Consider the following 11986-nt stretch of genomic DNA (forward strand, 5'->3'; position numbering starts at 1 on the left):
AGAAGCCTTGTCCCTGCCTCCCCTGTAGCCAGGGTGATGGGTAAGTGGGAACGGGTTGCAGGTGGTCAAGGGGGGTCCTCTGGCCTCACAGACAGCTGTGCAGAGGAGTCACCAGTCCCACCCAGGGCCGAGGCACCCTCGGACTGCTCCACCAAGTCCCCAACTCCTCCCCGAAATGCACCACTAGGGGGACCACCGACAGCTTTGTTTTTATTTTGTAACTTGTCTCTGTCAGGCCACATTCTTGCCCTCTTAAGGGTGTGTGTCACCAGAAATTTGTGCATTCTGGGAGGCGCATCTGTGGCGAGAAAGGACCCTTCCCACAGAAAGGTGAAGGGCCCGGGAGGCACAGATGGTTGATGCGTGGACCCTGAGCATGCATTCGGCCTCGGCCACTTGTTCCTTCAGCAGGCTCCACACAATACCCTCAAAGCGTCAGGCTGCTTGGATGCCAGGATGCACGGGTTGCCGGGAAAGGGGGGAAGAGACACGTGGCTGCCAGGAACGCCAGAAAAGGTTTCGGTACCGAGAGAGCCCAGGGAAGTCCTCTGGCCGGAGAGGCTCCGGAAGGCTCAGAGGTGAGACCAGTGACCTAGGCCCAGCCTGCCATCCTCCTCCTGCGGCGAGGCAGGGACACCCTATTCCCTGCAAGGCCCCGCCAAGAGCTAGGATCCGGGGAGGAGGGTGCACGGACAGCCACCAAGCAGGATGCGTTTCCCCCAGGCATGTGCTGTAATGTAGGCTTGACGCTCTCGCAGCAGTTCTGGCCAGAAAGCGTACCCAGCTGGGGGACCCCAGCAGACACCTGAGGCCTGAGCTCACGGCAGCCGTTGTTGAGGAAGCAGCCACACTCTCCTGTGTCTGTCTGTCTCAGAGGGATAAAGAGTTTCGTCACAAGGTGTAACTGAAGGAGGAAAGGGACTGCAGTAGATGTCACATCCCCTGGGGATCTTCCCAGAGGAAGGACAGCTAACAAAGGCCATGCTGTCGAAAGAAGAGCATCGTACGCTGCCCTTCCCCTTGTCCCTCAGCATGGGGATCCCCACCTCCTGCCACCTCAGCTTCTGGTCCTAGCCTCGCATCCATCCAGGAGCGTCTGGTTCCCGCACAGCCTCCCATCCCACAGCTTGGGCAGGCCCTCTTACCCACGCACCTGCACAGCAGAGGCCTCGAGGCCTCGTTCTCGCTCGCTGGGCCTTGTTCCTCTGACTTACCGTCCCCCCTCCTTACCTGGAAGCGGATCTGACCCAGGGCTCTCCTCCAAGTGCCCAGGATGAAGGGTGGCCCCTTGTACCACCTACCCTGTCCCCACAGGGCTGTGTGCTAGCCCACTAACCTTCTTCCTGCTAGGCCCCTTCCTGGCTCAAGGCCTCACATATGCCCTTTTCTCTGTCCAAAACCCCTTCCCTTGCTCCCCAGTTTATAGCTGGTGGAAGCCAGCTTCAATGGCCGGACCGTTCTGGTGAGTTTCCACCAGACTCCTCCTGCCCGTGGAACTGCTTTCTGGAGGTCTCGTTATATTTCACTTTGCCCACTGTGCCAGTTACCATGGCTACCCAACAAATCACTCAAAAGTTGGCATTAAGTAATCATTTATCATGCCCATGGGTCGTGTGGGTCCGGAATGCAGACAGAACGTGGTGAGGATGGTTTGTCACTGGTGCCTCTGATGGAAGACTCGAAGGCTGGGGGCCAGGGTCCTCTGAATTGGCTCACTTAGACGCCTGACAGTTGATGCCAGGATCATGGGCTATCTGCTGGGATCCCCAAAGTGGCCTCTTCACGTGGCCTGGGCTTCCTTGCAGCATGGTGCCTCAGTTCCAAGAGCGAGTGTCTGGAGAGAGAGAGAGAGAGTGAGCACCAACAGGAAGTCCTGTCACCTTTTATGACCTAGCCTCAGAAGTCACACAGCGTCGCTTCTGCCCCAGTCTTTTCATTGAGGTAGTCAGACGTCCGTCCCGTTTCAAGGGGAGGGGAAATAGATTCCAGTTGTTGAAATAGGCAACATTCTGGAAGCATGTGTGAGACAGGAAGTGCTATGGCCACATTGGGAGAATACAATCCACCACGCCCTTTGACTGGAGGCTTCTTCAGGGTAGCCAGAGCGAGGCCTCGGCCATGCTGCGGTAGTCCAAGGTAGTCCCGCTCCAGCCATACCGAAGAGCTTAAAGGTGCTGTTCAAACCTCTAATGTTTGTAGCTACTCACACCTCTCCTCCAGGAAGCCTTCTGTGATGGTTTTAGGCAGGGCCCCAAAACTTTTTGACACTCTTTCCATCAAGAGCCCCTTGGCTCTGGGACTTTTTAACCAGTAAAATATGGAGGACATGATGCAATGACAGTTTCTGGGCCCAGACCTTAAGAGGCCAGACCGCTTCTACTTCCTGTCTTTGGTATACTCACTCTTAGAACCCAGTCATCACGCGGCAAGAAAACCCAAGCAGCCCTGCGGAGAGGCCTGTGTGAAACCAACAGCCAGCGGCCGACTTAGAGTGAGCCGTCTTGGAAGCGGATCCTTCGGTCCCAGTTGACACTGTGGAGCAGAGACAAGGCACACCTGCTGAACTCCTCCCAAATTACACAATCGTGAGCAAACAAAACGATTGTTGATTTAAGCCGTTAAGTTTCATGGTAGGTGGTGATGCAGCAATGGGTGACTTTCCCTAACACCCTAGCAGGACTCATCTCCTCCAAACCCCCTCGTCTTGTGACCAGCCCTCCAAGTCCAGACCTTGCATTTCCCTCCTTGAAAAGAGGCTCTGAGCTTTAGCAATTCGTTCACCCATATTTGTAGAGCACTTACTGTGTTCTAGGAGCTGGAGATGCACAGTGAACTAGACAGACAAGACCCCTGTCTTCAGGGAGCTCGGGGTCCAGCGCGGGAGACAGGCAAAGCCTTCTTATTCAATGCATTGCTTCTGTGAACAAATGAAGGAGATAATTTCAGATGAGAATGACGTGGCAGAGACTCTTCAGGATGGCCAGTTCCTTTTCCCCCGGGGCAGGGACACAGCTGGACCACACTTCCCTTGCCGTAACTGCGCTTGGACCACTGGGTATGGGTGAAGACGCAGGAGCAGTGTATGGAAGGGGAGGAGGTGAGTAGATGACCCTGGGAGCCCCAGAATGCAGGAGTTAGGAGGCCGGGACACCCTTTACTTTCCCCAGATTATGAGACCCAGCCTGTCCTAGATTTTTCCCAAGCCTCTTTGCTCTCATTCCCACAAACATTACCCGTGGGGAAAGAGCCGGGGCCAGTTCTGACAGACTGGGGGGAGAGGGAGGCCAGTATCACTCCCAACCAACCCCCATTCAGAGGAGATTTTAGTGCCACTGGACCCCAATGCCCTGGGCCCTGCCTGTCTTACTTTCAAGATGCCAGGGCTCCAGCCCATGTCCAGCCAGTGAAGAAGGTTCTTTGAGTCTGACAGGTGAGCTCTGAGAGCCTCCATTTCCTTATCTGTAATATGATGGGGAGAATGCCAAGCTTGTCCACACGACAGGGGTGCTGCAAATACAATCAGGTCAGCGAAGTGTCAGGTACTGTGCCCAGGTACTGAGCACTTGCATGATTAACTCTTACAATAACGTCACGGGGCTAGGTGATGGGGAAGGCACAAGCCAGGCTCTGCCAGTCTGTGGGATGCATGAACGTGATGGCTGAAGGCTCCTACCTGCCAGTGTCAGCATCAGCACCAGGGCCCGAACTCACTGTGTGTTAAAAATGGAGGTGTCGTTCCTGGGTGTATGTGCGTATAATTCAGCTAGTGCTCTCATGGCGGTGACCAGGCCGCTGCCAGGTTTCTCAGAATCCTGCCACCTCAGAGATTCAGAGAAACTTAGATTTTCAGAGAAAGTCTGTTGGTACGCCGCAGAGATGTTAACCACAGAGCCTGAGCAGAAGCCAGGTGAGAGTTAGTTCAGCAGGCCAGGCAGAGTTCACCCTTCCTGTCCCCAGCTGTGGGCAGAGGCCCCAAAGCACAGTGTAAATGTCAGATCCATGCCCCTGAGCGTGTGGGAGGAGCACTGTCCCAGGAGTGAGCAGCCCAGCAGTCAGCTCTGCCCTGTCCAGCAGTACACAAAGCCCACCCAGGCCACACAGCAATCATCCTCCTGCTTAGGCAGGGTTTGGTCCCAGCTCGTTCAGAGACATGGGGAGCCCCTCCCAGTTCCTGACACTTGGCTTCTCCTTCGGAAAATGAAAGGGTTACATTAGATCAGGTCCTTTTTTCAAACTTTTCTGACCATAACCCACGTTAAGACAAACATTTTACACGTACTATATAGGACAACCTCAAGTGCTGTAACTCACATCCCAAGATGTCAATGGCCTAACACGAGAAAAGTTCATTTCTCACTCACATAATTTCAATGCACTGTTTCCTGCTTTGTGGGTGAATCCTGAATCCACAAAGTGATTCAGGAACCCAGCCACCCTGACCCAGAAGTAAAATGTCACTTTCAATCACATTCCATTAGTGAGGGCAAGTCACCCAGGGGCCCTGCCTAGAGCAAGGGTCTGGAGATGGTCACTCCAGGAGCTCACCCCCTCCCTCGGGACACACGTATTCTCCAAGAGGGGAGCACAGATCTGGAAGCCAGTCAGCCACCTCTGATACACCCTGGATACACACACACACACACACACACACACACACACACACTCACCCATGCAACTGAAATAGAAGGTTCATGAAACAAACTTGCTCATCCTGCATGTGATGCTTCCTGATTCTAATACCTTCTACCTTATTTTATTTTATTAGTGCTGGGCATGCCCCACTATTGGATCAGTGCCTACAGTTTACAAATTCAGATGATTACTCAAAGAAACGGCCATAATATTATCCTACTCTGTAGAGTGTATAGAGTTGAATGGCCACATGTCTTGAAGGACTTAATTCAGCCAAGAAGAGGGTTCCTTAACACCATAGCTGCTGGTCAGGGGAAGATGCAATGCAGAAAAGTTGGCTTTTAACCCACTATAGGCTCAGATGAACTACTAATCTATCCAAAGAACTGAGGCCTGGTCAAACGTCCAGGAGCAGAAGGCACACCTGGGGGCCCAGGAGGATGGTTTCTAAAGCAAGTTACAGACCGGATTGGAGGAGGCTCCAAGCCTCCTTCTGAGAGGGATTTTGCAAGTTCTTTTCCCAGAATGCAGTTGACTTTGGACAAAATTCCAGCTAGGTGGCAATGATGATGCCCTAGAACGGTGGAGAAGCAGCAGGCATCTTAGCCCCTGCCATGAAATATCCTGGTATCCCCCCAGACCACCTCTTCTCTCTCTTGCCCCCACCCCCAGGAAATATCTAGTCTGCCTCCATCTCATTGCTGATGCTCCCTGAGCTCTGATGGGTCTGCAAAGCAACTTCTGCTCTGGAAGCTCTTTTCTCAGAAACACCTGGGAGAGGGCCCTGTAACTGTGACTCAGCTTATGACATATATGACTCAAAGTCACACTGGAGACACTGGCCCCTTTCTTTGAAGAGACAAATCAGCCTTCAGTGAGTGACCTAGATCCAATTTCAAAATTTCCAACTAATTTTGGTCAATAACTTGTGCAACTGTCCTATTATGAACCGAGAGCAAGGAGCCTCTCCATGGAAAAGGTGTGTGAGGGCAGGAATATGGGATTGTTCAGGCAGTGGATCTGGGTTCAAGAAGGGCCTCTGCCTCCACATAAGCTGTGAGCTCTTGAGCAACGTGCCCAACTTCTCTCAACCTCCATTTTCTTACCTGGGAATGGGAAACGTTACCTGCCTCCCAGGACATGTGTGAGAAGCAGATGGTTTAAAGTAAGTGAAGGGCAAGACTCATGGTGAGTACCCCGTAGACACTGCCCTGTCCACCCTCAACCTCTGGAAGAGGAAGGGCCACATAACACATTTACTTTCTAGGTGTAGACTTCATTGCCCTTCTGCATGGATGTGACAAGCCAAACGAGCCCTTTATTAGGAATATATGTGTGGTGGACAGGTGCATTCCGAGGGCCACACACTCCCAGCCCAGCCAAGGGACTGGCCTTGGGGAACCTGTTGCTACCGTGTATATTCCCTGACAAGTCCAAATATGACAATTTGTGAATTTGAGAAAGGCGGACTCAGGAGTAGAGGAGGGATGTGATGTGTGCCAAACCAGGAAGAAAGGGTAGCAGGTGGATTTTCCCAAAGAAGCGAAGTGTTGAGCTGGACCTTGGAGTTGACTGGGCAGTTTTATGGGGAGGTGTTCTAGATACTGGGAGTAGCGGCATACACAGAGTGTGCAGAGGTGAGGCCCCGAGCAGGGAGGGAGCAAGGGAGGTTCTTGGTGGGGTGGGGGCCCTAAGCGAGAGACCCTAGCAAGGTCTGAGGACTCCAAGTCCTCTCTGGGACCTTCTCCCCACTCTGGGGTTGTGTTTATTAGAGGTGAAGGCTTCTACAATATCTGTAGTTCAAAGCTCAAATTTAAGGAATCGCCTCAGAATGGCCAGGCTGTCTCAGACAGGATCCTGGGGAGATTGGCACTGCTGTAGGGAAACAGCATGAGCAAAGGCAGAGAGGCTGGGATAAAAGAAGGAAAGAAAGACAGTCTAGAGAGACATTTCTGGTGTCAGGGAGGAGCATGAGCTGGAAATAAGAAGGATCTGAGTCTCTGCCTTGGCCCTGCTTCTCGCTGGATAGCCTTGGGCAAGTCACCTCCCCTCTCTGGGCCCCAGTCTTATCTCCTTATTGATGAAATGAGAGGTAGGAACTGCACAGAAATCACCTGTAGGGGCCTAGAGTGGGAACTTCCAGAGCTGAGGGTGTGGGCATGCTCACCGTCCCTCCAGATCCTGGAATCTGGGCACGGCACAAATGGCTGCGGATGAAAGAGGGGAGGGTGAGAGGGAATCAGTGTATCAGTGAAGGCCCCACAACCTGTTCCTGGGACAACAGGCTGTTGCCGATAGGGAGAGCAAAGATGTGGAGGAATTATAACTCATGATTTCTAGTGGGAGTTATGGTGCAATGACTTTGTAAAATAGTTCAGGGGCTTCTAATAAAGTTAAACATACACTTAACCAGCAATCACACCCCTAAGTATTTACTGAAGAAAGATGAAATACACGCCTCACAAAAAGACTTACACATTACCATTCACAACAGCTTTGTTCACTATAGCCCCAAACTGGAAATCACCCAAAAGTCCATCAACGGACAGCAAATGGCGGAACGGCCAGGTGACGGAGAGCTACTCAGCAGTACAAAGGAGTGAGCCTTGGGTACACACAGCATGGATGGACCTCATGGACATAAGGGTGAGCTACAAAAACCAAACAAGAAGGAGTCCCTACTAGGATTCCATTTAGATAAAGTTCAGGAAAAGACAAAAATGAGTCTATAGTGACGGACCTCAGAGAGTGGTTGCTGCTGGTCAGTGGGGGCGGGGGTTGTCTGGGAAGAGGCCCGAGGAACGTTCTGCATTGTGTTCAGTAAATATCTTCCTCTCCCCTCCCTGTCCCCCTTCCCTCACTCCCTTTCCCTCTTCTCTGTCAATGAAACTGTCTTCCGTCTGCATATAATCAAATATAATTGTGAGTACCCAACAACAGAACATATGCATCTCCTATGGATCTATGGACACATATTTCTGCATACACATGCATTCAACAAGTATTTCAGACACCATTCTAGGCACCAGGGAAGCAGTAGTGAAAAAAAAAACCAGGTCCTTATGGAGGTGATAGTCTAATGTCACCATTCTTGCCAGTCCCCCACCCCAGCCTCCTCTGGTCTCATAGATGTTACAAATCTGGGTCACTGGTTTGGGTAAATGAAGAGCTCAGAGTCATGGTGAATAATTATGTTTATAATAATAATAAGTAATAGGGACTCGGCCAACATGGCGGAGAAGTAGGGGGATCTGTACTTCCCGTGTCTCCCAAATAAAGAAGGGCTGAAGCCAAAGGACTTTGAACCCCAAGAGTCTGGGAGGAAAAGAGACTGAATCTACCAGGAAGAAAATGGGACAACTTGAGAGACCATAGGTGAGTGATTGTGAACTAGGGGAGACAAAACGGGCCATGTAGGCACGGAGGGGACGGATCACCTTCTGCCGAGAGACAAAGGGAAGAGAAAGAGCGGCTGGGGAAGCGTAGGACTGTATCTGGACAAGAGAAAAAACATCAGACCTGGACGAAGAAGGATCCCATCTCTAACTACAGATCCCATCTTCGGACTGGGGTCCGCTGCCCTGTTTGCACACCTGGGGAGGAGGGGAGCCACTCCTGGGTTCCGTGGTAGATCAGCAGCCCAGTCTACAGCAGGAGAAACCGGTCCCCTCCCCTGAAGGGCTCAGCACAGGACAAAACCAGCTGGGACCTCATATTGGGAGATGCTTCCCCAGTACTGGGGCGCACGAGCAGGAGTTTAATTCCCAGCCAAGCCTCCGGGGCAAAGGAGTCGGTGGAGCAAGACAGAGAGCCTTGTCTGTGCCCTGGCACAGCGAGGAGGGCTGCAAAGGAGTGATTTGGGACACCATGTCGTGGAGAAGAGACTGGGGGGTCGCCATTTTTCTCCCCACCACCAATAAGGCGGGGCCTCGGGGATCGGTCTGCAGGGCCCACGGTGGAGACAGGACCAGCCTACGCCAGACCATGCCCTCCACGCCAGGTAACGGCATATCTACTGGAGCGGGATAGACGCTGTGGAACTATACGGCCTCCTTCTCCAGACCAGCGCTGCTGCATTGCCTGGATTAATTCTAGGTCAATTCTGGATATATAGATAAATTCTCCCCCCAATTTCTCCTCCTTATCTCTTCCCTCCTCTAGGCTGGTTACTCTGGTTATTGGTTTGTTTAAACAGACATATTTAAACAGACATATTTATTCATACATGTTTTACACCTCCTTCTTTACATTCCTTTCTCTCTCTCTCTGGAATAATCAAGCCATATAGTTTCTCTGTCTGGGTAACTTTATGTTCATTTCTTTTTCCCTGCCTCCTTTCTTATTTTCCTTTCTCTCTCTCTGGATTAAGCCTTTTAGTGTCTCTGCCCAATGTTTATTTCTTCTTTTCCCCCACCCCTGTCATTTCTCTCTTTCTTTGTGCTCTTCCATCAGCACTGCCTCCACCCTGTTCTTTACTGTGTTTCTGGTTTTTGCTTTTGGATTGTTTTTAGACTTTTGTTTTCTGTTGTTTGTTTGTTTTATTTGCTTGTGTGTTTGTGTGTTTTTGTCTCCTGTTTGTTTTCCTTTACAGGGCTACTTCAAGGAACAAATCAAAGCACACCTGACGGAGGGTCCAAAACATCACTACGAGTAGGGAAATAAAATAACCAAAGTCACAACAACAGAGAGCAAGTAACACTCTCCAAAAATCACTTCCTGAAGGGCCAGGCCCTGGACACTATATGACCCCCCTTTAATATAGGAGTACTCACAGGTGCAGCACATAACAAGCTTTTAAAATGCATAAGGGACAGAAAACTAGCCAAAATGATGAAATGGAAGAATTCTCCTCCAAAGAAATTCCAGGAAGAAGTGACAGCTAAAGAATTGATCAAAACAGATTTAAGTAGTATAAGAAAGAAATCTGGAATAGCCATACTTTTATCAGACAAACTAGACTTTAAATTAAAGGTTGTAACAAGAGATGAAGAAGGGCTTTATATAATAATTACAGGGTCTGTCCATCAGGAAGAGCTAACAAGTATAAATGTCTATGCCCTGAATTCAAAGGACCTAAATATATAAAATAATTACTCACAAACCTAAGCAGCCTTATTGGTAAGAATGTGGTAATTGCGGGGGACTTTAATACTCCACTTACAACAATGGATAGATCATCTAGACACAGAATCAATAAAGAAACAAGGGCCTTGAATGATACATTGGATCAGATGGACTTGACAGATATACATAGAACTCTGCATCCCAAAGTAACAGAACATACTTTCTTCTTGAGTGCACATGGAACGTTCTCCAAGATAGATCACATACTGGGTCACAAAACAGCCCTCAATAAATATAAAATAAATGAGATCATACCATGCACACTTTCAGATCAAAATGCTATGAAACTTAAAATCAACCACAGGAAAAAGTCTGAAAAACCTCCAAAAGCATGGAAGTTAAAGAACATCCTACTAAAGAATGAATGGCAATTAGAGAAGAAATTAAGAAATATATGGAAACAAATGAAAATGAAAATACAACAATCCAAATCCTTTGGGGTGCAGCAAAGGCAGTCCTAAGAGGAAAATAAATTGCAATGCAGGCCTATCTCAAGAAATAAGGGAGGAAGATAGGGGCGTAGGAGGATGCTGGGTTCACGGTGTCCTGCTGACCACTTAGATTCTACCCACATCTGCCTAAATAACCCAGAAAACTGCCAGAAGCCTAGCAGAATGGACTCTCCAGAGCCAAGCATAGACAAGAGGCCCACGGAAGAGGGTAGGAAGGGCAGAGAGGCAGTGCGTGCTACACGGACTGGCGGGAAGGAGCCAGGGCGGTGGAGGGGCAGCCCGCCCTGCAAGGCAGAGCCCGAGTCTGGCTTGCCAAAGCAGAGGGGCCAGACAGAGTGTGTTCTGACAGCCAGCAGGACTTAACATCTGGAATATTATAAGTCAACAGCTCTGCTCTGAGAGCAGGAGGACTAGAGGACAATGGGAGGGAGAGTTGTTGAGCCCCAGAGGACAGAGCTCAGCTTGGTGGGGAACAAAGGCGCTGGGAAGTGCCATTTCCCTCACCCATCCCCCAGCCAAAATCCCAAAGGGAACCAGTTCCCATCACGGAACTTGCTTGCACCATGCAAACACCCAACACTGTGCTTCTGTGGATCCATCCCTCCGATGGGTCTGCCTCCCTCCTGGTGCCACAGGGCCCCTCCCGAAGCGGACCACCGAAGGCAAAGCGAGCTGAGTCTGCCCTTCCCGCCCCTGTGCATCTTGCTGATCCACCCCGGCTAATACGCCAGATCCCATTGAAGCAGCACCATAAGCCTGGTGGTGTGCAAACAGCCCAGACAGGGGCGACACCACTCCACAGTGAGTCCTGCCCCTGGGAGAGGGGAAGAGAAGGGTACACACCAGTCTGACTGTGGCCCCAGTGGTGGGCTGGGGGCACACATCAGGTCTGACTTCGGCCCCGCCCACCAACGCAAGTTACTCCAGACAGCACAGAGGAATACCCTGCAGTTCCACGCCACTACAGGGACTATCCAAAATGACGAAACGGAATAATTCTCCTCAAAAGAAACTCCAGGAAGTAGCAACAGCTAACGAACTGATCAAAAACGATTTAAGCAATGTAAAAGAAAATGAATTTAAAATAATAGTCATAAAATTAATCACTGGGCTTGAAAAAAGTATAGAGGACAGCAGAGAATCTATTGCTACAGAGATGAAGGGACTAAGGAACAGTCAGGAGGAGCTAAAAAATGCTATAAATGAGCTGCAAAATAAAATGGAGGCGGCCACAGCTCGGATTGAAGAGGCAGAGGAGAGAATAGGTGAATTAGAAGATAAAATTATGGAAAAAGACAAGCAGAGAAAAAGAGAGATAAAAAAAATCCAGGAGTATGAGGGGAGACTTAGAGAACTAAGTGACACAATTAAACGCAGTAATATACGCATAACTGCGATTCCAGAGGAGGAAGAGAGAGGGAAAGGTGCTGAGGGGTACTTGAAGAAATTATAGCTGAGAACTTCCCTGATCTGGGGAAGGAAAAAGGCATAGAAATCCAAGAGGCACAGAGAACTCCCTTCAGACGTAACTCGAATCGATCTTCTGCACGACATATCATAGTGAAACTGGCAAAATACAAGGATAAAGAGAAAATTCTGAAAGCAACTAGGGATAAACATCCTCTAACATATAAAGGGAGACCAATAAGACTAGTAATGGATCTATTTATGGAAACTTGGCAGGCCAGAAAGGAATGGCAGGAAATCTTCAATGTGATGAACAGAAAAAAATATGCAACCGAGAATCCTTTATCCAGAAAGTCTGTCATTTAGAATAG

The 11986-nt window shown here is 49.9% G+C and overlaps 1 long non-coding RNA gene across 1 annotated transcript; it reads right to left on the reverse strand.

Moving 5' to 3' along the window:
• Nucleotides 1–1575: 1575 nt before the first annotated feature.
• Nucleotides 1576–3475, reverse strand: LOC121033625 (uncharacterized). The gene is made up of 4 exons (XR_005792028.1): nucleotides 3368–3475; nucleotides 2803–2917; nucleotides 2403–2532; nucleotides 1576–1834 (listed from the first exon to the last, which is right to left on the reverse strand). It is a non-coding gene; the product is annotated as an uncharacterized LOC121033625 (long non-coding RNA).
• Between the last annotated feature and the right edge of the window lie 8511 nt (nucleotides 3476–11986).

This window comes from Herpailurus yagouaroundi, unplaced genomic scaffold, assembly GCF_014898765.1.
Source record: "Herpailurus yagouaroundi ecotype Mexico unplaced genomic scaffold, PumYag 159, whole genome shotgun sequence".
In the NCBI taxonomy this organism is placed as follows: Eukaryota; Metazoa; Chordata; class Mammalia; order Carnivora; family Felidae; genus Herpailurus; species Herpailurus yagouaroundi.